Genomic DNA, 26,627 nt, shown 5'->3' with positions numbered 1-26,627 from the left:
CCAACAGTGGGATTTAAAATCATGGTAATCAAGGACTGATAGTCGTGGATGATACGTGGATATATGGTCTCATGGCTAGCAATCATTACACTTAGTGGCAAGAAACATAATTTAGAGAACTTTACATAATGGAATAACTGTTAGCTTAGGATTTGAAACATACCTCAGATTCCCGCTTAGTTTTGCCTCTGATAACTTGCCACTTAACCCTTCACTGATTTTTGCATGACTATTTTCCATTTTATTATTGATGACTACTGCTGTAGAGAAATTTCAAACAGACTGTGTTTTTTATTTGTGCAGGTACAGAGAGCTGCAGAATCATTAGATGGCTGCAGAATCCTCAGATGGCTGCGGAACCTGCAGTAGTAGCCTCTAACTGCACAAAATCAACTTTAGTTGTAAAAAAAAATGACTTTATTGATGAGATGGAGTGTAGTGGGTGGATGGATGAATGAAAACAAATGAGGTGGAGTGGAAAATGAATGAAATGGTGGGTGAAATGGTGGTGAGGATAAAATGAAATAAAATGAAATAAGGGAAGAAAGAATTTTTTTTTTTCTTTAGAAAACATGAGGTGTCAGGTGACCCTGATTTTCACCTCAAGTTTTCTGTATGAGACTGCCAATCAGAGATTGGTTTTCAGGCTCATACATTTTTTTTTTTTTTTTTTTTTTTTTTTTTTTTTCAAAAACCAAAGCTTTAGGCTGATGGAGGAGAAGAATCCTTCTCCACCAGCCTGATTGCAAAATCTCCTTTGAACAATTTGACAAACTCTTCTTTTGAGAATGGCTTCTGATAGATTTTCAAGCAGTGGCCATTCACAATAAGAGGAGTATGAAATTCATCAATAGTTTTTACTCGAACTGCTCCATTGTTAAAGACTTCATCAATCTCATATGGCCCAAGCCAATGAGTTTGAAACTTTCCTTTGAAGTCTTTGAATTTTGAATCAAACAATAGAGCCCAATCTCCTTTCTGAAACTTTCTTTCTTTGATATGACGATCATGCCATTTAGATCTTTGGTGCTGAACTAGATCGGTCCTTAGAATTGCATCTTGTCTCATTTCATCTAGCTCATTTAGCTGGTCCATTCTGTGTCTTTGAGCTTCTGAGAGACTCATTCCCAATTGGACTGCCATCTTGAAGGTCTTGATTTGGAACTCAATAGGAAGCAGGACTTCCTTCCCATAAACAAGTTCATAGGGGGAATGTCCTGTTGTGTTCTTCCATGTGGTCCTATAGGCCCATAAGGCTTCAGGGAGCCTTTCCGCCCAATCTCTTCTATGAAGATGAACAGTCTTGGTGATAATGCCTTCAAGAACTTTATTGGTAGATTCCACTTGACCATTAGATTGCGGATGGTAGGGAGTAGATGTTCTGTGCTTGATCTTATATTCCTCCATCAGCTTCTCCATCAAATTAGATGTAAACTGGCTGCCTTGATCTGTCACAATTTCCCTTGGGACACCAAAACGAGTGAAGATATCCTCAAAAAGAAATTGAACAACTGAATTTTCAGTGGCAGAAGGCAATGCTTTTGCTTCTACCCACTTAGTAACATAATCAGTACAAACCAGTATATATTTCTTTTGCTTTGATGGTGGACTAATTGGTCCAACGAAATCTAGAGCCCATTTCTCAAAGGGTTCGATGCATACCTGAGGCTGTAGAGGCATTTCATTTGAAGGAGTTGGTTTCCCAACTCTTTGGCAGCTGTCACACCTTTTAACATACTGCTTTGCATCTTTAAAGAGAGAAGGCCAATAATATCCTAGAGAAAGGATTTTATAGGCTGTCCTCTTGTCCGCAAAGTGCCCGCCGCATGGTTCATCATGAGATGCCTTAAGGATGTCAGGCATTTCATCTTCCCGAACACACCTTCTGATTATACAATCTGGCCCTGTTTTGAACAATTCATTAGAAATCCAAGAATAATGTGAACTCTCCCGAATGATTTTCTTTTTCTCATTAGGAAATAAGTGTAGAGGAAGTTTCCCTGTAACAAGATAATTAGCCATATCTGCATACCAAGGTGTCTTGGTAGTCACTGCAAACAAGTATTCATCTAGGAACTTATCTTCTACTAGAGAATCCTCATTAGTGTTTTGGATTCTAGACAAGAAATCAGCTACTGTGTTTTGCTTTCCAGGTCTATCTAACACAGTAATGTTGAATTCTTGCAAGAGTAAAAGCCATCTTGTAACTCTACCATTAGTGACAGGTTTGTTCATTAAGTATCTTATGGCAGAGTGATCAGTATGGACAAAGGTTTCATAGTCGGTTATGTAATGTCTAAACTTGTTGATTGCATGTACCACAAATAAGAACTCTTTTTCTGTAACAGTATAATTTAACTCAGTAGGAGTCAAATTCTTACTTGTGTAATAAATGGCATAAGGGATCAAATCCTTTTGTCCCAAAATAGCTCCTAGAGCTGTATCTGAAGCATCAGTAGAGATGTGGAAAGGGAGTTTCCAATTTGGCCCCCTTAAGATGGGTGCTTCAGATATTCTAGACTTTAAAGCTTCAAAGGCAGATTGACATTCAGGATCCCACTTAAACTCACAGTCCTTGGTAAGCAATTTGAAAAGAGGGGATGTTATCCTAGTGAAGGTTTCAATAAATCTTCTGTAATACCCAGTAAACCCAAGAAAACTTCTAACATCCTTTTGGAAATTTGGAACAGGTAACTTAGAGATGACTTCAACTTTGGATTTATCAACCTTGATCCCATCTCCTGAAATATGATGTCCTAAAACAATCCCTTCAGTAAACATCATAAAACACTTTTCATGACTTAAAGAAAGATTTGTTTCCTTACATCTTACCAGTACTTTTTCCAAATTTTCCAAAGCTTCTTCAAATGTATTACCATAATCTGTGAAATCGTCCATGTATACCTCTACACAATCATGAATCAGATCTGAAAAGATTCCTAATACAGCCCTTTGAAAGGTAGCAGGTGCATTGCACAATCCAAAAGGGAGTACTCGGTAGGCAAAAGTTCCCCAAGGACAAGTGAATGTGGTTTTGTCTTGATCTTCAGGTGCTACCTGAATTTGATTGTACCCACTAAAACCATCCAGGAATGAGAAATACTTTTTACCTGCTAAGGTGTCTAGTACCTGATCAATAAAAGGCAAAGGAAAATGATCCTTTAATGTTGCTTTGTTCAATTCTCGATAATCAATGCAAACTCTCCATTTACCATTCTTTTTGGGCACTATTACCAAGGGAGAAACCCATTGGCTATCTGAGATGGGGTAAATGAAGTTTACCTTGAGCAATTTCTGCAGTTCTTCTTTCACAATTTCCCTAAGATTTGGATTCATCCTTCTTTGTGGTTGCCTAATAGGTCTGCTATTCTCTTCAATGTAGATGTGATGAATACAAGTCTTAGGATCGATTCCTTTCATGTCAGTGTATTCCCATGCAAAGGCAGTGGAATGTTTTTGCAACAGTTTAGTTAATTCTTCTTGTTGTGGTCTTCCCAAGTTTTTGTTAATGTTTAATGTTTTTCCTGGGAGGATTTCAACTGTAGAACTACCAAACTCTTCCATTGAGAAGAGAGACATTTGTCTAGAGGAGAGATATTCAATGTCTGCATCTATCTGAAAATGTTCAGAGTCATATTCTAAAGATACTTCAAAATTTTCTAATGTATTTAGAATTTGACTATCCTCACTGATCTCAGAGATGGTTAGAACTGGTTGTATAGTATCTTCATCCTCTACCCATTCATCTTCTCCTATTTCTGTTATGGCTTTTGCTGGGGGATACAAGTTGAACTTCTTGGTGGAATTACCATCTGATATATACATGTCTCCAGACCTACAGCTTATGAAAGCATCAGCTGTGGCCAGCCAAGGTCTTCCTAAAATAAGAGGATGTCCTCCTAGATTGTTCTTGGGAGTTAAAATCATAAAATCAACAGGATATTCCCAAGAATCTAGAGAGACTGGAATGTCTTCCAATACACCATCAGGTTTAATGATTGATCTATCTGCAAGCTGCAGTAGAGTGGGTGTAAAGAGAAGTTTAGGAAGCTTTAACTGATCCATGGTCTGTCTACTCATGATGTTGATCGCAGCCCCTAAGTCAATAAGAGTATTTGGGATTTCAACCCCATTAATATGAGTTTTGACAATAGGGCTACCGGGATCTACATATTTTTGCATGGTAATCTTACCCATCATTATGTCTGCAATTTTTCCAACTAGATGTATCCTTTTAGTATCTCTGGTTCTTTTTACTGTTTTCTTCAAACTCAACTCCTTTATTGTCTTCGCTAGAATGGGAATTTCCTTAATGGCCTGTAACAAGGGAATCTTGATACATACATTTTTCAATTCATCTAGGAAGTTATAGTCAGGCACCCATATCTGCTTTTCTACCCCTTTATCAATTTGCAATCTTTCAGGAAAGGGAGGTGTAGCTGTAGGTGTAGGTTGCTCAACTAGGGGAGTTGTAAAGATTGATTCTTTTTCTTTTTCTTTTTGGATATTTTGGGTTTGAAGTGATACTTCAGAACCTTTATTGACTTTGAGAGATTCCTCCTCAGAAATGCTTGGTTGTTGAACACTTGTGGAAGGTTGATCTAGGATTCTACCTGATCTAAGTTGTACTTCATTAAGAGGAACAACCATGTAGGTAGGAAATGGTTGACCTTCCATCATATAAGCATTTTGAGGGTTCCTATTATTTGGATTCGGTAATGGCTGAGAGGGAAGTTGGTTAGATTTCTGCTGGGATTGAAGTGCTAATTGAGAATTTTGATTTTGTGGAGGAGTTTGTTGTTGTTGAGGGTATGGCAATGATAGTTGTTGGCCTTGGTTTGGAAGTTGTGGAGCTTGCTGATTCTGAAATGATGGAGGATATTGATAGAATTGTGCAAATCTCCCATAAGGATTTTGCATGCTTTGCATCCATGCTTGGAAAGCATTTTGAGGTTGAGGCCAAGGTTGTTGCCAAGGATTCCAACTTGGTTGGGATTGAGAATTCATAGAGTTGTTAAACCCTTGATTTTGTTTTCCTTGCCAAGGTCTCCTTGCAATAAAACAGAGAGATTCGAGTGTATCTGGATCCTCTTGAAAGACTTCCTTGAGGCCAGGGATTGAAGGACAATCCTTGGTCTCATGAGTTTCTGAGCAAATTACACATGTTTCTACAACGTGTGCATCTAAGGGACATTCCCTTAAAGCATGTTTCTTTCTACATTTCGGGCAAAAGATCGCCAAAGATTCGGCTTCTGCTTTTTGTTTATTGTGAATCTTAAGGGTATCAAGTTTTTCACTAAGACTCCCTAAGATGTCAGTTTTATACTCATCAAGCATACTGCCGATTTCAGCCCTACTCACTGATCCTGTTGCAGATTTATTTGCCCTAAGGAGAGAAGGATCTCTAGGCCCTTTTTGAGTTTTTGATTTTCCCCTTGAGAGATGGATACAAAGTTCTGCTATATCATTGAGAGAAAGTTGAGAAATATCCCCTTTCCCCATCATGTTTAAGATGTCTATCCATTCATCCCTGATGGCTTTTAATAAGAGGGCTTTTAAGGTCTCTTCATCCAAGGTGTTCATCTTTTCTCTTTTCAAGTTATATTGAAACCTTTCAAGTAAATCTTCTAGACTCTCATCCTCTTTTTGTACCATTTTGAAAACCTCGTCCTTGTGATTAGTAGGCATGCAATAGTCTAAATACCTATCCAAAAATGTCTATTTCATCTCATCCCAAGTCCTAATGGATTGAGTGAGTAACCCCATAAACCATTTCAAGGCTTGATCCTTCAGTGTTGAAGGGAACAACTTGAGTTTCTGAGAGTCATCCAGGTAGTCATAAGTTCGACACACCACTTCAAACTCAAATAAGAATGTTTCAGGGTCCTCAGTCCTTAACCCATGGAAGTTAGGGAGGACAGATGGTGATATGTTTTTCATAGTGGCTCGGGAATCCTCATTAACAATGGGAAACCCAAATGAATTATCCCCATTTCTATTTCCTCCTCCAATGGGACCTCTACCTCCATTATTGTTATTGTTATTTCCTCCTCCACCTCTACCTCTACCTCCTCCTTCTTCCTCTGTCATGATGATTCTCCTAGGGATTTCAAAATCTTCTGGTTCCTCTACAAAAGGTGAATGAGAAGGGATTTCTCCTTCTTCTTCAGATGATTCCAATTCCTCAATTACAATTGGTCTTCCTGTAGGAGAAAGAGAAGAGTCTCCTCCTGGTTCAAACTCAATAGAAGGTGTAGGAGAGTCAACTCTTGGCTCTTGAATTTCAGGAATTCTAGGACTAGGAGTTTCGGTTGGAGATAAGGGGGGTGTCTCTTGTCTTTCCCTTGAAGCAGATGGACTTGTAAAAATTGAACTTCGAGCTCTAGCTAAAAACCGTCCTCTAGAATCTCTAACTCTATGCATGTCATTTTTTATTTTTCTCTTCAAGTCAAGTTAATAGTTGTTTTTCTGATCTTCCAGTTCACTCTAGGTGCAAGAAGAGAGCATACTCAAGAGACTACTAAATCAATAACATTCTCCTTTCTGATCCTCCAGATCACTTTAAAGTGCAAGAGGAGAGCATACTTGGATAGGTTATTAACTTCTTTCCTTGAATTTTTTTTTATGTTTTTTTTTTCTCTAAGTATGGTTACTTAATTTCACTTCCTCGGCAACAGCGCCAAAATGTTTAGTCAATTTAGTGTTCCTAAATTGATGTCATTAATTGTCAACCCGGGGCTCGTAAGCTGATGAAGTGAGGGTGTACTATATGTACTTAAGTAACTTTCTTAGAGCTTTTGTTGTTTAGGGCTGTTGTTTTATGGTTAACTTATCTTCCTAAGATGGAGTGATGATTATGAACAGATGAGTGCAAGTGTGTGAAAAGTGAGTTCTAGATGAGTGAAAGTGTGTGTGTGAAGGTGATTTCTAATTACTTGCTGAATTTGTAAAGAAAAAAAACTTGAAAGAAATGAATAAATTAAAATGACTTGAAAGTAAATGACCACGTTCTAATGGCATTAGTCTCTATCCATACTGCTGCAAATAAAAGAAACAAGAAAATCACTTCAAGGATTGATGTTAATGATTATCTCCTCCTAACTCCCTGCTTCTACCACATAGTACTGCGTAAAACACGATTAGGAGGTAGCTGAAAACAAATCCAAGAATTGATAAAAACTCTAATCTACTCTAATTGACAAATTGTAACACTACTAAGCCTTTTCCAACATACTGCTTCCTACATATGTGATTATGTGTAACAAGTGGAAAAAGTATTAGTATCACAAGCCAAGACTACTCAAATACAAGCTGCAATTAATTAGTGTTCTGTTCTCTTGAAATATAAGCTATTCATGATAAAGAGAGCATAAATTAGTTAGCATCCAACTTGTAAAACTAAGTTAAAACTAGTCTAGAAAACAGAGTAAAAAGGGCAGCATCATGAACAAGACAACTGCAACTACCATTAGATTTTAAAGCAAACACAACACACTTAATCCCGGGTGGAAACCTGCAAAGAAGTAAATCTGATCAGTGAAAATAAAGGCTGCAGCAATAAAGAGAAATCAAGTTGTACATAACTCAAGACAAGAAATTATGTTTGTAAAATAAAGAAATTGCAGAAATATGAACATGAAAATACTTTACAAGGCTAATACGAATAGGGGCCCTCCATTCATATTATCCACAGAAAACTCAGATGCTCTTAAGACTTCAAAACAACGTTTCCATTACTTTATATGCAAAGATACATAATCCAAAAGTGCTGGAACAGCTCTTATAAAAACAGAGTTTGAAAGCGTGCCAAAATTCTCACAAATACATACACTACAGCATCTGAAAAAGGTAACCTTAGCGTACGCAGACGCAAGTATATATAGGCATCTGTAAGATGGCCTGATACGTAAACATAAAAACAGAAAATGAACTAATTGTCATGCGTATTAAAGGTGCAATTAACACGTCATAGGCTTCGTGGTCAAGCTGGAGGTCCTGGTCGATATGGGCAATGAATCTAACATTAGATCATGTCCCCCACGGCTTTCAAAACATGGACAGGTCACCTTTTCCACCGACGTGATCAAACAGCTTACGTATCTACGTTGAGCTGTCTTTATTTGACCAAAACTTGACCCCCTTTGACCGGAGGTACAAATGACGTGGCCGGCTGAACTGATGGCACAGGAACCTCGAGCATGTATATTCCAACATGCCCACGTGGCTCATTCTGCAAAATAGCACGTGGAACCTTGAGAACAACAAAATGGCTGCGGGATCATCAGATGGTTGTGGAATCAGCAGATGGCTGCGGAATCAGCAGAAAGTTGCGGAATACCTACAAATATGTCAAAAACTAAACAAAACAATTATCCATTAGAAAAGCTCACTTGATCATGTTTAATGACAACTAATGTAATGATCTGGGTGGAAAATGAGGTAAAAGAGAGAGGAAAGTGATGAAAACAATAGGTAATGATGGAGGATAAGGTGTAAAGTAGGGACTCTACAATAAGGTTCAATGAACTTCTCACGACGTCGATGGCGGCGAACCGCCATCGTCGACGCAATCCGAACACTTCACCGCATCATTTAATCGGTGGGAGCGACAGGCGGTGTGTACAAAGGGAAGGGACATAGTCAACACGAGTTGATGACACGCGCTTACTAGGAATTCCTCGTTGAAGACCAATAATTGCAATGGTCTATCCCCATCATGATGCAATTTGAGAAGATTTCCCGATCCTCTCAAACCAGGAATAAAAACTTGTTGGTTGCATCAGTGTAGCGCACGTGTGGCCCAAAACATCTAAGGGCATTACAGACCTGTTATTGCCTCAAACTTCCATGGCCTAAACGACCATAGTCCCTCTAAGAAGCTGGCCGCGAAGGGGAACCTCCACGTAGCTAGTTAGCAGGCTGAGGTCTCGTTCGTTATTGGAATTAACCAGACAAATCGCTCCACCAACTAAGAACGACCATGCACCACCACCCATAGAATCAAGAAAGAGCTCTCAATCTGTCAATCCTTACTATGTCTGGACCTGGTAAGTTTCCCCGTGTTGAGTCAAATTAAGCCGCAGGCTCCACTCTTGGTGGTGCCCTTCCGTCAATTCCTTTAAGTTTCAGCCTTGCGAGCATACTCCCCAGGGAACCCAAATACTCTAATTTCTCAGAAGGTGCTAGCGGAGTCCTTAGAGCAACATCCGCCGATCCCTGGTCGGCATCGTTTATGGTTGAGACTAGGACGGTATCTGATCGTCTTCGAGCCCCCAACTTTCGTTCTTGATTAATGAAAACATCCTTGGAAAATGCTTTCGCAGTGGTCTGTCTTTCATAAATCCAAGAATTTCACCTCTGACAATCAAATATGAATGCCCTCGACAGTCCCTATTAATCATTATTCTGGTCCCGAAGGCCAACACAATAGGACTAGACTCCTATCACGTTATTCCATGCTAATGTATTCAGAGCATAAGCTTGCTTTGAGCACTCTAATGGGTAGACCTGCCGAGCCACAACGCACCAAGGCCACTCCGGAGTTTGCAGCCACGGCCCAACCAACAAGAAAACGAGCGATCACTCACTGACTCCCTTAGAAATGCCTTTAAACGCCTCCACGCCCCGCACCGAGGGCACCTAGGAGTCCACCCGGACAGCAGCAACGATGGACCTCGATCACCCGATCGCCTGTGGTAACCTCGATGCAAAGGAAAAAAATGGAGAACGACCAACCACGCAATCTCTATATTAAAAATGAGCCACAACCATCCCCGCCCCCGCACCGAGGCCACCTAGGAATCCACCCGGACAGCAGCAACGATGGACCTCGATCTCCCGATCGCCTGCGGCAGCCTCGATGCGAAGGAAAAGGAAGGAAATAACTAGAGGATGATCGACCACACAAATCCTATCATAGAGAGGCCATACAAACCTCCCCGCCCCGCACCGATGCCACCTAGGAGTCCACCCGGACAACAGCAACAATGGACCTAGATCGGATGATCGCCTGCGGCAGCCTCGACACAAAGGCAAGGGAAGGAAATCTATACAAGACAAACCGAGCCTGCAACCTCCCTTAGAAATTCCCCCCAACCCACCCCTCCCCTCCCCGCGCAGGGGCCACATAGGAGTCCACCCGGACAACAGCAACGATGGACCTCGATCGCATGATCGCCTGCGGCAGCCTCAATGCAGAGAGGAAATGAAAGGAAATAAAACAAGACCAACCGAGCCCACAAACTCTCTCAGAAATGCCCCTTGACCCTCCACGCCATGCATCGAGGCCACTTAGGAGTCCACCCGTGACAGCAGCAACGGTGGACCTCGATCACTTGACCGCCTGTGGCAACCATGATGCGAAGGCAAAGGAAGGAAGTAAATGCAAATCGAGAGGGTCGCTACACAATACAAGAACACATATCCGAAGAGGAGGAGGAGGGATTAGGCAGCTCCACACCCCACGCACCCTACGTACAGGCAACCTAGGATATTTCCCACAGCTTTACCGACCGGACGATGAATAATTTTCCCCTACGGCCACCTCCACGCAAAGAAGGGAGGTCGAAGCGTTCCACCTCGAAATCCTTCTTCTAGATAGCCCCACCATCGATGACTATAGTAGAAAGCCTCCTCCCCATTGGACCACGAGCACATACACAATTGAAACGTGCCCCCCAACCCTCCTCGCAAAGAGGCCACCTAGGAGTCCACCCGGACAACAGCAACGATGGACCTCGATCGCATGATTGCCTGCGACAGCCTCAATGCAAAGGAAATGGAAGGAAAAAAAACAACAAGACCAATCGAGCCCACAACCTCTCTTAGAAATGCCCCCTGATCCTCCACGCCACGCACCAAGGCCACCTAGGAGTCCACCCGCGCCAGCAGAAACGGTGGACCTCGATCACTTGATCGCCTGTGGCAACCACGATGCGAAGGCAAAGGAAGGAAGTAAATGAAAATCAAGAGTGTCGCTACACAATACAAGAACACATATCTGAACAGGAGGAGGGATCAGACAGCTCTACACCCCATGCACCCTAAGTACAGGCAACCTAGGAGATTTCCCACATCTTTACCGCCCGGACGATGAATAATTTTCCCCTACGGCCAACTCCACGCAAAGGAGGGAGGTCGAAGTGTTCCACCTCGAAATCCTTCTTGCAAATAGCCCCCACCATTGATGTAGCAAGCCTCCTCCCCATTGGAACACGAGCGCATACAAAAATTGAAACAACAAGTGCCCCCCAACCCTCCCCTCCCCGCAGAGAGGCCACCTAGGAGTCCACTCGGACAGCAGCAACGATGGACCTCGAATGCATGATCGCCTGCGATAGCCTCAATGCAAAGGAAATGGAAGGAAACAAAACAACAAGACCAACCGAGCCCACAACCTATCTTAGAAATGTGCCCCCCCGACCCTCCATGCCACGCACCGAGGCCACGTAGGAGTCCACCCGCGACAGCAGAAATGGTGGACCTCGATCACTTGACTGCCTGCGGCAACCACGATGCGAGGCAAAGGAAGGAAATAAATGCAAATCAAGAGGCTTTCTCCACAATACAAGAACATATCCAAACAGGAGGAGGGATCGGGCAACCCCTCACCCCCCGCACCCTACGCACAGGCAACCTAGGAGATTTCCCATAGCTTTACCAACTAGACGATGAATACTTTTCCCCTATGGCCACCTCCACACAAAGGAGGGAGGTCGAAGCGTTCCACCTCGAAATCCTTCTTCCAAATAGCCCCCACCATCGACATAGCAAGCCTCCTCCCCATTGGACCAGGAGTGCATACACAATTCAAACAAAAAATGCCCATAAACATTGTGAATTAACATTTCCAGCCGTAAAAGCTTGCCACTCACAGAAGATGCAATGGAAAAGCCGACCCCTCGATCAAACATATGGGCCAACACATCTATCAAAACCTCAAAGCCAACGCAACCACAAATGATGTGCACTTTGAAAGGAATGCCAACCCTTGACTTTATAATAAGGAGAACAGCGCCTCACATCGCCCGACGGAAAAAGCAAGCAAGAGGGAGGGTAGGTGGTTTACAACCAAAACCCTTCCACTTCCCTCTTAAATGTATGCATCTCAACTGACAGTGCTAACACGGAAAGAGTACAAGCACAAGACACCGGCACCATAAACAGTCGAACAATGAAGAGGCTAGCCAACACAAGGAGCCACACCACAACAACCCATACAACTCCCAAAACTTGGAGCTGAAGGGGAATTTTTCACATATGCCCCCCGGGACAAGCATGGCCAACATTACCGCTCATGCGCTACCGAGTGGGTATGGAGAGAAGATGAAAATTGGACACCCTACAAATGACCCAAGGCCATTCTTGAGGCAAACCTGAAAAAACAACTCAATTACCAACCCACCTTTCACACGAAAAGCAAAACCCTCCACACCAAATAGGGAGGAGGTGAACAATATAACGAGGAGCCAATTTCAATGGAGCCACAAATGGCTGCCCAGCCCAATCAAAATTCTCTATTCGCAACAACCGAGGGGAACGACAACGACATAGGAAACGACGGAGTTTTGGGGCTTCCATCCAGGGCCACAACAACGAAGGCTCAAAGGAGTGCCAAGAAAACATGCGACATTCTTATCATTGGGATGGGAAAGAGGGACAGGGATGAGCATGGCCCACATTACCGCTCATGTGCTATCGAGCGAGGATGGAGAGAAGACGAAAATTGACCACCCTACAAATGACCCAGGGCCATCGTTCGGGCAAACCCAACAAAGCAACTCGATTACCAACCCACCTCTCACACGGAAAGAAAACCTGTCACCGGTATCTTCTGGAGGGGCACGAGGGGACCCAAGACGAGCCAAGGAGACACACCACAACAACCCATACAATGCCAAGAAATTAGAGAGCAGAAGGGGAATTGTTCACGTATGCCTCTGGGACGAGCATGGCCAAAATTACCGCTCATGCACTACCTAGTGGGGACCGAGAGATGATGAAAATCGGACACCCTACAAACGACCCAAGGCCATCGTTCAGGCAAACCCGAAAAAGCCATCGTTCGGGCAAACCCGAAAAAACAACTCGATTACCAATCCACCTTTCACATGGAAAGAAAACCTGTCGCTGGTATCGTCTGGAGGGGCACAGGGGGACCAAGACGAACCAGGGAGACAAACCACAACAACCCCTATAGCTCCAAGAACTTAGAGAGCAATTGTCCACATATGCCTCCCGGGACGAGCATGGGCAACATTACCGCTCATGCGCTACCGAGTGGGGATGGAGAGAAGATGAAAATCAGCCACCTTACAAACAACCCAAGTCCATCGTTCAGGAAAATGCGAAAACAAAACTCGATTACCAGCCCACCTTTCACACGAAAATAAAACCTGTCGCTGGTATCATCTGGAGGGGCACTCGGGGACCAGGATGAGCCAGGGAGCCACACCACAACAGCCCATACAACTCCAACAGCTTGGAGAGCGGAAGGGGTATTGTTCATGTATGCCTCCTAGGATGAGCATGGCCAACATTACCGCTCATGCGCTACTGAGTGGGGATGGAGAGAAGATGAAGATCGGCCACCCTACAAACGACCCAAGGCCATAGTTTAGGCAAACACAAAAACACAACTCAATTACCAACCCACCTTTCACACGGAAAGAAAACCTATCGATGGTATCATCTGGAGGGGCACTCGGGGACCAGGACGAGCCAAGGAGCCACACCACAACAGCCCATACAGCTCCAAGAACTTGGAGAGTAGAAGGGGAATTGTTCACATATACCTCCCAGGCCGAGCCTAGCCAACATTACCGCTCATGCGCTACCGAGTGGGGATGGAGAGAAGATGAAAATCGTCCACACTACAAACGACCCAAGGCCATCGTTCAGGCAAACCCGAAAACACAACTCGATTACCAACCCACCTTTCACACTGAAAGAAAACCTGTCGTTGGTATCATCTGGAGGGGCATGCGGGGACCAGGACGAGCCAAGGAGCCACACCACAACAGCCCATATAGCTCCGAGGACTTGGAGAGCGGAAGGAGAATTGTTCACATATGCCTCCCAAGACGAGCATGGCCAACATTACCGCTCATGTGCTACCGAGTGGGGATGGAGAGAAGATGAAAATCGACCGCCCTACAAACGACCCAAGGCCATCGTTTATGCAAACCCAAAAACACAACTCGATTACCAACCCACCTTTCACATGGAAATAAAACCTGTCGCTGGTATCATCTGGAGGGGCACTCGGGGACCAGGATGAGCCAGGGAGCCACACCACAATAGCCCATACAGCTCCAACAACTTGGAGAGTGGAAGGGGAATTGTTCACGTATGCCTCCCAGGACGAGCATGGCCAACATTACCGCTCTTGCGCTACCGAGTGGGGATGGAGAGAAGATGAAAATCGGCGGCCCTACAAATGACCCAAGGCCATCGTTCAGGCAAACCCGAAAACACAACTCGATTACCAACCCACCTTTCACACGGAAAGAAAACCTGTCGCTGGTATCATCTGGAGGGGAACGCGGGGACCAGGACGAGCCAGTGAGCCACACCACAACAGCCCATACAGCTCCAAGAACTTGGAGAGTAGAAGGGGAATTGTTCACATATGCCTCCCAAGACGAGCGTGGCCAACATTACCACTCATGTGCTACCGAGTGGGGATGGAGAGAAGACGAAAATCGACAAACCTACAAATTACCCAAGGCCATCCTTAAGGCACACGTGAAAACACAACTCGATTACCAACCCACCTTTCACACGGAAAGAAAACCTGTCGCTGGTATCATCTGGAGGGGCACATTGGCAGCCCTACAAATGACCCAAGGCCATCGTTCAGGCACATGCAAAAACACAACTCGATTACCAACCCACCTTTCAAACGGAAATAAAATTTGTCGTTGGTATCATCTGGAGGGGCACAAGGGGGACCAAGATGAGCAAGGGAGCCACACCACAACAACCCATACAGCTCCAAGAACTTGGAAAGCAAAAGGGGAATTGTTCACATATGCCTCCCAAGATGAGCATGGCCAACATTACCGCTTATGCGCTACCGAGTGGGGATGGAGAGAAGATGAAAATCAGCCACCCTACAAACAACCCAAGGCCATTGTTCAGGCAAACGTGAAAACACAACTCAATTACCAACCCACCTTTCACACGTAAATAAAACCTGTCGCTGGTATCATCTAGAGGGGTGCGAGTGGGACCAGGATGAGCAAGGGAGCCACACCACAACAGCCCATACAGCTCCAAGAACTTGGAAAGAAGAATGGGAATTGTTCACATATGCCTACCAAGACAAGCATGTCCAACATTACCGCTCATGCGCTACCGAGTGGGGATGGAGAGAAGAGGAAAATCAGCCACCCTACAAATGACCCAAGGCCATCGTTCAAGAAAACGCGAAAACACAACTCAATTACCAACCCACCTTTCACACGAAAACAAAACCTGTTGCTGGTATCATCTAGAGGGGCACGAGGGGGACCACGATGAGCAAGGGAGCCACACCACAACAACCCATACAACTCCAAGAACTTGGAAAGCAGAAGGGGAATTGTTCACATATGCCTCCCAAGACGAGCATGGCCAACATTACCGCTCATGCGCTACCGAGTGGGGATGGAGAGAATATGAAAATCGGAAACCCTACAAACGACCCAAGGCCATCGTTTAGGCAAACGTGAAAACACAACACAATTACCAACCCACCTTTCACACGGAAACAAAACTTGTCGCTCGGTTCATCTGGAATTTGCATGGGCCTCCGCAGGACCGAAACGAGGTGACAAGGGAGAGCCGGGAAAACGAGCAGCACGAAAATGAACAAAGCCAACCTCGAGTCACAACTTAGCATTTTTGATACGGGCTCATTGGCCTGTGCGCGCCCTCACCCGAACGAATTTGCATGGGCGCCCGCACAACCGAAACGAAGCGGCAAGGGAGAGTCGGGCAAACGAGCAGCACAAAAAAGCACAAAGCCAACCTTGAGTCACAACTTAGAATTTTTTGATACGGGCTCATTCTCTCGGGCGCGCCCTCGCCCGAACGACCCACCCAAACGAGTTCACACAGAAGCCCTCAAAAAACCCACCCGAACGATTTTTCTTGGCTGCCCGAACGACCAAAATGAAGCAACAAGGGAGAGTCGAGAAAACGAGCTGCATGAACGTGCACAAAGCCAACCTCGAGTCACAACTTAGAATTTTTGATACGGGCTCGTTCGCCCAGGAATGCCCTCGCCTGAACGACCCGCCCGAACGAGTTCACATAGGCGCCCTCAGATGACCCACCCGAACGACCGAAACGAAGCGACAAGGGAGAGCCGGGGAAATGAGCTGCAAGAACATGCACAAAGCCAACTTCGGGTCACAACTTAGCATTTTTTATACGGGCTCATTCGCCTCAGCGCGCCCTCGCCCTAACGACCCACCTGAACTAGTTCACACGAGCGCCCTCAAACGACCCGCCCGAACAACCGAAACGATGCGACAAGGGAGAGCCAGGCAAACGAGTTTCACGAACGTGCACAAAGCCAACCTCGGGTCACAACTTAGCATTTTTGATACAGGCTCGTTCGCCCGGGCGCACCCTCGCCTGAACGACCTGCCCGAACGAGTTCACACGGGCGCCCTCAAACGACCCACCCAAATGATTTTGCATGGGCGCCCGAACGACCGAAACGAAGCGACAAGGGGGAGCCGGGAAAACGAGCTGCATGAACATGCACAAAGCCAACTTCGGGTCACAACTTAGCATTTTTGATATAGGCTCGTTCGCCCGGGCGCGCCCTCGCCCGAACAACCCGCCCGAACGAGTTCACACGGGCACCCTCAAACGACCCGCCTGAACGACTGAAACGACGCGACAAGGGAGAGCCGGGAAAACGAGCTACACAAACGTGCACAAAGCCAACCTCAGGTCACAACTTAGAATTTTTGATATGGGCTCATTCGCTCAGGCGCGCCCTCGCCCGAATGACTTGCCCAAACAAGTTCACATGGGCGCCCTCAAACGACCCACCCGAACGATCGAAACGAACTGACAAGGGAGAGCTGGGAAAACAAGCTGCACGAACGTGCACAAAGACAACCTCAAGTCACAACTTAGCATTTTTCATACGGGCTCATTCGCTCGGGCGCGCCCTCGCCCGAACGACCCGCCTGAACGAGTTCACACAAGCGCCCTCAAACGACCCGCCCGAACTATTTTTCATGGGCACCCAAACGACCGAAACGAACCGACAAGGGAGAGCTGGGCAAACGAGCTGCACGAACATGCACAAAGCCAACCTCGGGTCACAACTTAGCATTTTTGATACGGGCTCGTTCGCCCGGGTGCACCCTCACCCAAATGACCCGCCTGAACTAGTTCACACGGGCGCCCTCAAACGACCCGCTCGAACGATTTTTCATGGGCACCCAAACAATCGAAACAAACCGACAAGGGAGAGCCGGGCAAATGAGCTACACGAACATGCACAAAGCCAACCTCGGGTCAATACTTAGCATTTTTGATACGGGCTCGTTCGCCCGGGCGTGCCCTCGGTCGAACGACCCGCTCGAACGAGTTCACACAGGCGCCCTCAAACGACCCGCCCGAATGACCGAAACGAAGCGACATGGGCGAGTTGGGAAAACGAGTTGCACGAACATGCACAAAGCCAGCCTCGGGTAACAACTTAGCATTTTTGATACGAGCTCGTTCGCCTGGGTGCGCCCTCGCCTGAATGACTCGCCCGAATGATTTTGCATGGGCGCCTGAACGACCAAAACGAACCGACAAGGGAGAGCCGGGCAAACGAGCTGCATGAACGTGCACAAAGCCAACCTCAGGTCACAACTTAGCATTTTTGATACGGGCTCGTTCGCCTGGGCACGCCCTCGCCCGAACGAGTTGACACGGGCACCCTCAAATGGCCCGCCCGAACGATTTTGCATGGCCGCCTAAACGACCGAAACGAACCGACAAGGGAGAGCCGGGAAGACGAGCTACACGAACGTGCACAAAGCCAACCTCGGTTCAAAACTTAGCATTTTTGATACGGGCTCGTTTGCCTGGGTGCGCCCTCGCCTGAACAACCCGCCGGAACGAGTTCACACGGGCGCCCTCAAATGACCCACCTGAACGATTTTGCATGGGCGCCTGAACGACCTAAACGAACCAACAAGGGAGAGTCGGGAAAACGAGCTGCACGAACGTGCACAAAGATAACCTCGGGTCACAACTTAGCATTTTTGATACGGGCTCATTCGCCTGGGTGCGCCCTCACCCAAACGACCTACCCGAATGAGTTCACACAGGTGCCCTCAAACGACCCGCCTGAATGACTGAAACGAAGCGACATGGGAGAGCCCGGAAAACGAGTTGCACGAACGTGCACAAAGCAAACCTCGGTTCACAACTTAGCATTTTTGATACGGGCTCGTTCGCCCGGGCGCACCCTCGCCCGAACGACCCACCCGAACGAGTTCACATGGGCGCCCTCAAACGACCCACCCGAACGATTTTGCATGGGCACCCGAACGACCGAAACGAACCGAGAAGGGAGAGCCGGGTAAACGAGCTACACGAACGCGCACAAAGCCAACCTCAAGTCACAACTTAGCATTTTTGATACGGTCTCATTCGCCCGGGCGCGCCCTCGCCTGAACGACCCGCCCGAACGAGTTCACACGGGCGCCCTCAAACAACCCACCTGAATGACTGAAACGAAGCGAAAAGGGAGAGCCGGGAAAACGAGCTGCACAAACGTGCACAAGCCAACCTTGGGTCACAACTTTGCATTTTTGATAAGGGCTCGTTCGCCCGGGCGCCCTCAAACGACCCGCCTGAATGACCCGCCCGAACGAGTTCACACGGGTGCCCCAAACAACCCGCCTGAACAAGTTCACACGGGCGCCCTCAAACAACCTGCCCGAATGATTTTTCACGGGTGCCCAAACGACCGAAACAAAGTGACAAGGTAAAGTCGGGCAAACGAGCTGCACGAACGTGCACAAAGCCAACCTCGGGTCACAACTTAGAATTTTTGATACGAGCTCATTCACCCAGGCACGCCCTCACCCGAACAACCCGCCAAAACAAGTTCACATGGGCACCCTCAAACGACCCGCCCGAACGAGTTCACACGTGCACCCTCAAACGACCCCGCCCGAACGATTTCACACGGGCACCCTCAAACGACCCGCACGAACGAGTTCACACGGGCGCCCTCAAACGACCCACCCGAACGAGTTCACATGGTCGCCCTCAAACGACCCACCCGAATGAGTTCACACGGGCGCCCTCAAACGACCCGCCCGAATGATTTTGCATGGGTGCCTGAACGACCGAAACGAAGCGACAAGGGAGAGCCAGGCAAACGAGCTGCACAAACGTGCACAGAGCCAACCTCGGGTCACAACTTAGAAGTTTTAATACGGGCTCGTTCACCTGGGCGTGCCCTCGCTTGAACGAGTTCACACGGGTTCCCTCAAATGACCCGCCCGAACGAGTTTGCATGGACGCCCTCGCCCGACCCGCCTGAACGGGTTTGCACAAACACCCTTGCCTGACCCACCCGAACGACCCGCCCGAACGGGTTTGCACGGACGCCCTCGCCTGAACGACCCATCCGAACAGGTTTGCACAGATGCCCTCGCTCGACCCGCCCGAACATTTTTGCACGGACGACCTCGCCCGACCCGCCCGAACGAGTTTACACGGGCGCCCTCAAACGACCAGCCTGAATGAGTTTACATGGCAAACGACCCGCCCGAACGAGTGTTTACATGGCAAACGACCCACTCGAACGCGTTTACATGGGATCTGACACACGACCAAAACGAAGTCACAAGGGAGATTCGGGAAACGGGCAGCACGATCGTGCACAAGGCCCACCCCCCTTCACAACTTAGCATTTTTTATACGGCCACGTGTGCCTTGGGCGCCGTCACACGATAGGACATGACACGACCCAACCCGTTTGCATGGGCACCCACACACGACACGTCTTGACCTGCCCGAATGAAATTTGGGGTTTCCATGGGTGCATGACCCGAACAAAATTTCGGGGTTTCCGTGGGTTCACAACCCGAACGAAGACACGAGGGAGAATCAGGCAAATGGGCCACACGAACATGCAGAAGGCACACGGGAGGTCACGAATTAGCATTTTTAGCATGCCCACATGTGCCCGGGCACCCACACACAGCATGACACGGCCCGACCGGCCTTGTGCGAGTCGACCCGACCCGCCCAAACGCGTTTTCACGGGCACCCACACACAACACGACATGGCCCGACCCGAACAAAATTCGGGGTTTCCTTGTATGCACAACTCGAACGAAATTTGGAGTTTCCATGGGTGCATAACCTGAATGAAGACACAAGGCAACGTCATGCAAACGGGCCGCACGAACGTGTAGAAGGAACACGGGGGGTCATGACTTAGCATTTTTGGCACTGCCACATGTGCCCGAGCAACCACGCACGGCACGACCCGACCCGCCCGAACGAAGGCATGACAGAGCGTCGGGCAAACGGGTCGCGTGAACGTGCAGGAGGCACATGGGTGGTCACGCCCTAACATTTTTTCCATGGCCACATGTTCCCAAGCACCCACGCGCAGCACGACACGATCCAACCTCACTCGACTCGCCCGAACGCGTTTGCACGAGCACCCAATCATGACACAACCTGACCCGCCTAAACGGAATTTGGGGTTTCCATGTGTGCGCGGCCCGAACGAAATTTGGGGTTTCCATGGGTGCATGACCGAAACGAAGGCCCGAGGGAGTGTCGGGAAAACGGGCCGCACGAATTTATAGAAGACACATGGGTGGTGACGACTTAGAATTTTTGGCACGGCCACGTGTGCCGGGGCACCCACACACGGCACGGCACGACCCGACCCGCCTTGGGCAAGTCGACCCGAATTGCCCGAATGAAATTTGGGGTTTCCATGGGTGCACGACCCGAACAAAGGCACGAGGGTAGGAATATCTTTGACTCTAATACATAAATATACATGGGGTAACATGCCCTTAATATCTTCAACATTTTCTTTTGACTCTTTATAACACTTTCACATGTGCTAGGCCTATTTCAATGAGCAAGAAACTCAATGACAAATATAATATATATATATATATATATATATATATATATATATATATATATATATATATATATATATATATATATGTATATATATATATGTATATATATATATATGTATATATATATATATATATTTATTTATTTATTTTCTTGAATAAATACAAATATCAAAAGTACATTTATTAAGACCGAACCCAGTTACACTTTCTTCAACACCCCCTCTCAACTATGGAGGTATTCATAAATCATTACAAGGTGTTTGGCTATTTTTCAATCTTGAATAATTCACATAAGAGAAACCGGATTGGCAACCCATCTGTTATAGCATCATATTAGCCAACATTGTTCATAGAAAGGCCTTGACTAACAGCTTTATCTCTCATAATACCAGAGCACAATGTTGGCGAGGCCAATGGCTTATAAACACCTTGGTCATTGTCTCTAAAGGTACATATCCACCCAGGTGTTCCCTGAGTATGACCTTCCAGGACAATTCTTGTCTTGGGTTCCCATCCCTCAAAGAATATCGCTCCTCTTGCCTACTCTTGTGTTGGGTGCCCTACACATCCTCAAAGAGCATCAGATGCCAAATGATTGCCCAATCCTCCCATTATTTCTTGCCAAGTGAAGACAAGAATGTTGTGTCTATCTCTTCCCCTTGATTGGGTAAGACATGCCCAAGTTTCCTCTGACAAGGAACTTGCCCAAGCTCCTTTGTAATTGGGAACTTTTTAGAACTACCTCTTAGCTAGGGACTTGTCCATTCATCAACAACGTCTTCTTCATGGGTCCTTCAGCCGCTTGATCTCCTTCTTTCCTTCGATGTCATGAAGTCTTTGTTTGAACTTCTTCTTGGCAGGGTACCGGCCATCGATCACTTCCCCCCTGGTTTGTCATGTCATTGCTCCCTTCGTGGAAAGTGGCCTTCTTGATATATATCACGTCCTTTTTGTCATCTAGATACTCCTTTGTCACCTTGTCTATCCTTCATAACACTTATCACATGGATGCTTAGTTGTACTCTCTTTTTCCCGTACTTTGATTTAGTAGCCCTTCATGACTTCATCGTGATATTGCTCTTCATCATGACATATTTGTAGAGTTGAATCGGTTATCTACACCTTACTATCTCCAAGGCCTTCGTAGGTGTCAAGGGTCCTTTATCTTTTTCTTCCTTTGTCAGAGTTTCCGTGCCTTCTTTCGAGAGATGTTGAGGAATCTTGTCAAATAGTTATTCTTTGTGACCGCGATGTTCTTCATTTGCTTCTTATTGGATTGATTGGTCAACCACCTTATACTCCTTATGAGAGCACTTCTTCATGTTGACCTTTACTTCACTATAGCACATGCCTTCGAGCATGTCGTTGGCGAAAGAGATCCTTTTAGTCTTGATCGTGATTCTAGAACTTTTCCCATGACCCAATCAATATATATGGTGACATGACTTAAACTTTGATGCATACATACCTCACCTTGATTATGCTTTTATCATCGCGGATTTATTTGATAGTTCTCCTCGATTGGTGTAGCCTTTCTTGCTTCATCTGTTCTCGCTTGTATATCATCCCCTCTTGAATCCCATAAATGGGACCCCCAATGAGACCTCTATTCCCTTTGAAAGAAGACTTTAAGCAAAGAGGTTGACTTAGTCATAGGAGGATCTTCCTTCTTTTGCTTCTTGTCGTCTTCTTTCACTTCGTGAGTTACATGAGCTTCTTCCCTTTTTCTCTTATTTTTGTTGTCCTTCTTAAGTTTAGGACAATCCCTTTTGTAGCGTCCATACTCTTGGCATCCAAACCGTTCGACTTTGGACAGGTAGTGGCCCCAACCAATTTGTTACTTTCCTTGCAAAAAGACACTGAGGTATACTCAGAAGGGGACATATACTTACTTGATAGAGTTTGAGATGTAGTGAACTTGCTTTCTTCTTGAAGACTTGATGGCTTGCCTTCCTTAGATATTGATGTTGTTCAAGTTTCCTTCTTCAAATGGACTTTCTTGATGACTTGACTCGTAGTGCCTTTCATTCTTCAAGATGGTGTAGCTTGATGTAGGTCCCTCTTTGATTTGTTCTTCTTGTAGGTGCCTTTATACAAGGAGTTTCTTCTTGCTTTGTAGTCTTCCATGAGGAATGATAGATGGTAGACCTTCTTGTCCTTGATGTGATTGAGACTTCTTGGTTTGACGCTTCAACCTTGCGGATGTTCTTGAGATTCCCTTTCCTTGATGTGTCACCTTAGCTCCAATACCGCGTTGAAGAATCTGGGGCAATGGGGTATAGCGGGATTCTTCTAGACTTGATAACAATTTGTGAAGCTCTTTTGCAATTTATCGTGTTATCTTAATCTTCTTCTCTTCTTATTAATGCATGTGTGTTTACATTCATCAAACTGGTGCCAAAAACATAAGAACAAGAACACAAGATGTTGGCTCTCTGCCAAGGAAAAACCTCTCTCTCTCTCTCTCTCTGAGGAAAACCCTTTCGTAAATCTCCCTCATTGAAGCTTCTTATTGATCATTGCGAAGCCCTAGACCCTTGACAATAATATCCCCAAAGCACAAGTCGAGTCCTTCCTCCTCTCTGCACCTTGTTTCTTCGGCGCTTCGTTCCCCGGCACTCCGTCCTTCTTTCAACTTTTGATAGTCCATGGTGGACTAGCTCTAGAAGAGACTCCAACCTTTAATCCTTAGCGAGGTCCTTTACCAATGAAGAAACCTTCATTCTCTTGACAAACCGAGCCTTTTTCTTGATGTGATGTTGCAGGCTCGATGTACACCAAGTTTACTACACCTGGGGCGATTTCCATCGCGACGAGACATGGAAACCCCAAATTTCCTGCACTTGGGATGCTTTCAACAAGGCGGGACATGGAATCCCCGAGTACCCCGCAATTTGGTGACCTTTGTCGAAGAGGGACTGGGAGACCCCATGTCACGCTCCTATCGTAGTGGTAGTATTTCAACCACGCATAAGCAGGTGCGGCACCGCCGTACTTTTTCCTTTTAACAATACTTGAGTACACGGTCTGCGCCTACTTCAACACTCGGTCAATTTTCGAGTAAGTGTTCTTAACAATGCAGCGAAAATAACTTACCATAAATTTATCTTCCTCAATTATTCTTTCAACCTGTCGTGTCGTGTGGTCGTGTTGCACTGGCCCGCGGCCTGCACGACACAACTCCACACCTGAACTGCGAACCTGTCCGCCCGACTTTCCCTTCTGCGGCGCCCAAAATCTGCCCGTCGGTGCGGTCCATAGTGAGGGCGCATGGCCCGCATGCAGTGCGGCCTGCCTGCCCGAACGGTAACCCAGCCCGCTCTACCTATTCGCACTACCAAGCCCGACCCGCCCTCTCTAATCCACCCGCCGGTGCGGCCCTCTTACCCGCGTCCTTCTCTTCCTTCCGTTTTCGTCAAAATCCTTCCTTCGCACTTGTTCTGCAATGTGGAAGTCTGAGTTCGATGTCCCTTCATCGAACGCCATCCTCCTTACTTATACGCATCCTTTCGCCCAAGTGTCGTGTCTCTCGAGGATAACAAGGGTCGGCTCCATCAACATGCATGCCCGGCTGACCTGCCACATAACCTCAACACGCCCCATTCCAATGAACCGCCACATCTGTTCGTGTGCACCGTCGCACCCATGGGTCGGCTCCAACACCTCGCCGATTACACCCATCGCCGCAAGTCGCACACGTTCCCGCATCCTGACTCGTCCGCACATGGTCACCTCTTTCATCTGGGCACGCAACAAGGGTCGCCCGCGTGCCTTCCGTTGGTGCCTCACCCATCGTGCAGGTATCAAGGGGCGTGCGCCATCCCCAACATGGCATGAGCGACATGGGAACCCCGTGTGTCACGCCCCCAGGCCTACAATACTCTTTCAGCCATACTTGGCGAGGTGCGGCGCCACCGAACACTTTCTTTTCACCAATACTTATGTTCATGGACTACGCCTAACCATTAGTCTACTTAGTTTGTTTTTCGCAACCAAGTATTGTTATGTTTCCTTTATGCCAATGAACACCCATACACATTCATTATTATATACAATTATACATGAAGAACACAATTGCACAGTGTAAGGGGAGGGGAAACTCCCTGAAAAATGAGTCTGCGCGAATACAATATATTATTCAACTCTACAATGTTTACGAGGCTTTACAAGTATACTTGGGAAACACCAATTTTCATACTTAGCCAATTTTACAAATAGGCAACACCTCCGTGTGCCAACCGAGTTCCTTGCCCAAGCTGGGCGGGCACGCCCTCACACGAGCTGCCAACCGTACTCGTCGACCGAACCTCGTTTACCACTGCACGACGGGCGGGCGACCTTACCCGAGTCACCCAGCGTTTCCTGTTGCACGACGGGCGGGCGACTTACCCGAGTCACCCAAGACACCTCCGCGTTTCTTCTTCCACGGCAGGCGGGCAACCTACTCGAGACACCCCGTGTCATACCGAACGGCGGGTGCCTTCCTTACCCACGCCCTCACCCGATAACCGAACCCTATGCGTATCGTGTGTGCTTGCCCAAGAGCGGGTGCATATATGCCCGCGCCTCTTTTGCGACCTGCTCCACTACTTCGCACTTTTTTCTTGATCACCGAATGCTCATGTTCAATTGTCCATCTTCGAATGAATGCTAAATGTTCCAACGGCTTGCCATATTTATACGAGTGGTTGGGTGAGTCGCTGCCCAGGCCGACTCGACCACCGCGTGCCAAAATGCCCTTACACGTCACAAACTTGCCATCCGATTGTTGGTCGGCAAACAATCCTTCGTTCAAGTCGCCCCAACATGTGAGTCGGCCCATGGGTTATGCCAAACGCTCCCACGCTATAAACCAACGATCGCTCCACCTCTAATGCGCATTATACTTATGTCCCTTCCCACATTTCAGTCGTAGAGTTCGCACTTCGCACCGACGAGGAGAAACCGAACCGTAGGTCCTTACACCGCAATTCCGAGACTTGGGTAGCAATTTTTGTTGTGACGCGAAATGGAAACCCAGTGTGTGTCTGCTGACTTGGGTAGCAGTTTTCATCGCGCCATGAAATGGACACCCCGAGTTCCTTGGACTTTGGCGGCTCTTCGTGGCCCCACGACATGGAAATGTAAAGTTCCACAGACTCTCAGGCGATTCGGGGTGTGCCGCAACATGGAAAGAGTGAGTTCCCCAGACTTGTGCAGCGGTTTCGAAACACCCCAAGTTCCCGAGACTTGCGAGCTGGTTTGCATCATCATGGAAACCCCAAGTTCCCCGTGTTTCCCTCGTGCCGTAAAATGCGGAAACCCGTGGTTCCATCAAGGGCACGACATGGAAACCCCAAGCTTCCCAGGCTTGGGTGCCAGGGCACGACATGGAAAACCCCGAGTCCCCGCAGGCTTGGGCGCCGCCAGCTTTGGTCGTGGCGCAACATGGAAACCCCAAGTTTCCCCAGGCTTGGGCGCCAGGGCGTGACTTGGAAACCCCCAGTTTTCCCAGGCTTG

General features: G+C 47.0%; 1 pseudogene; it reads right to left on the bottom strand.

The window, feature by feature from the left end:
- Window positions 1-8,473: 8,473 nt before the first annotated feature.
- On the bottom strand, window positions 8,474-9,698 carry LOC149139919 (18S ribosomal RNA; annotated as a pseudogene).
- Window positions 9,699-26,627: the final 16,929 nt, after the last annotated feature.

The sequence above is a fragment of the Pinus tabuliformis genome, chromosome X (genome assembly GCF_031772625.1).
Source record: "Pinus tabuliformis cultivar Carrire ecotype Pingquan chromosome X, CPIR1, whole genome shotgun sequence".
NCBI lineage: Eukaryota > Viridiplantae > Streptophyta > Pinopsida > Pinales > Pinaceae > Pinus > Pinus tabuliformis.
Note: the sequence above shows the minus strand (reverse complement) of the source record. Positions and strands in the feature narration are given on the sequence as shown.